This window comes from Austrofundulus limnaeus, unplaced genomic scaffold (assembly GCF_001266775.1).
Source record: "Austrofundulus limnaeus strain Quisiro unplaced genomic scaffold, Austrofundulus_limnaeus-1.0 Scaffold2145, whole genome shotgun sequence".
Classification (NCBI taxonomy): Eukaryota; Metazoa; Chordata; class Actinopteri; order Cyprinodontiformes; family Rivulidae; genus Austrofundulus; species Austrofundulus limnaeus.
In genome coordinates, this window is record NW_013954547.1 from 42,059 (window position 1) to 43,881 (window position 1,823).

A 1,823-nucleotide genomic window follows, 5' to 3' on the forward strand; every position below is an offset into this window, starting at 1 on the left:
GATGATGATGGTGATGATGATGGTGATGATGATGATGATGATGATGGTGGTGATGATGATGGTGATGATGGTGATGATGATGGTGATGATGATGATGATGGTGATGATGATGATGATGATGATGATGGTGGTGATGATGTGGTGATGATGGTGATGATGTGGTGATGATGGTGATGATGGTGATGATGGTGATGTTGATGATGATGGTGGTGGTGATGATGATGATGATGATGGTGATGATGATGGTGATGATGATGATGATGATGATGGTGGTGATGATGATGGTGATGATGGTGATGATGATGGTGATGATGATGATGATGGTGATGATGATGATGGTGATGATGATGGTGATGATGATGATGATGATGATGATGGTGATGATGATGGTGATGATGATGATGATGATGATGATGGTGATGATGATGGTGATGATGATGATGATGATGATGGTGGTGATGATGATGATGATGGTGATGATGATGATGACGACGATGATGGTGATGATGATGATGGTGATGGTGATGATGATGATGATGGTGATGATGATGGTGATGATGATGATGATGATGGTGATGATGGTGATGATGATGATGATGGTGATGATGATGGTGATGATGATGATGATGGTGATGGTGGTGATGATGATGGTGATGATGATGATGGTGATGATGATGATGAAGATCAGACGTCTGTGGGTGTAAAGTTGATACTTCCTGTCAGACAGATCGGACATGATCACTTCCTGTAAACGTTACTGCTCTTCTGTTCAGACGACATCATCCTGATGACATCATCCTGATGACATCAGAGGAGATCCCTGACCAGATCCTGGACCAGTCTGTGGATCCTGGCAGCTGGTCCAGAGTCAGGGTCTCCTTCCAGACCTGTGCCAAATCAAATCCCTCTGAAAGGTTCTGAGTCCTCAAACATGTTTTAAATCTGGATTTAACAGTTTGGTTTAGTTTTTCTAAAGTCCTTAAAGAACCAGATCTGTGGTGAGCCCCCCACCCCTTGTTTCAGACCCCCGTTTGGAGTTTAGACCCTTCTGACCCTGAACTTTAAACCCTCTCAGGTCAGTCTGAGGGGGACTCCAGCAGGGGGCAGCAGAGAGGTGTAGGAGGAAGACTGGGGTCGGGTCTGCTGCCACCTCCCCCAACACGGACCAGGACCAGGACCAGGACCCCTCAGCACTCCAGAGGGGGGTGGAAGCTGCGCCTGCAGTCGATGGCTTTAGAGCTGGGGGGCTCGGCCCGCCTCCTGTGGAGCTCCTCCCGACCCAGAGAGCTGATGAGACGAGAGTGGGCAGCTTTGAACTTCTTATCAAAGGCCGCTGCAACAAACAAACAAACAAACAAACAAACAAATAAACAACATTAGGTAAAGACAACAAAGAAGTAACCAATCAGACATTAGGCTGACTGTAAACTATAACCAGAGGTGTCTAAAGTATTCACATTACTTAAGTAGAAATACACAGGTCCTTCTAAAAAAATTATCATATTTCATTTGACCAATAAAAGAAAAGTGTTTTTAATACAAAAAAAAAAGTCAACCTTCAAATAATTATGTTCAGTTCTGCACTCAATACTTGGTCAGGAATCATTTGGCAGAAATGACTGCTTCAATGTGGCGTGGCATGGAGGCAATCAGCCTGTGGCTCTGCTGAGGTGTTATGGAGGTCCAGGATGCTTCGATAGTGGCCTTAAGATCATCCAGAGTGTTGGGTCTTGTGTCTTAAGCTCATCCAGAGTGTTGGGTCTTGTGTCTTTAGCTCATCCAGAGTTATTAAGATTTGTTTAAGTAAGTACCCAGTTTCAGTC

General features: G+C 44.5%; 1 protein-coding gene across 2 annotated transcripts in view; it reads right to left on the reverse strand.

Moving 5' to 3' along the window:
- The window catches only part of kiaa0319 (KIAA0319 ortholog), a gene marked incomplete in the record, with an annotated part of 24,213 nt that overhangs the window by 19,613 nt on the left and 2,777 nt on the right, over positions 1-1,823 (reverse strand).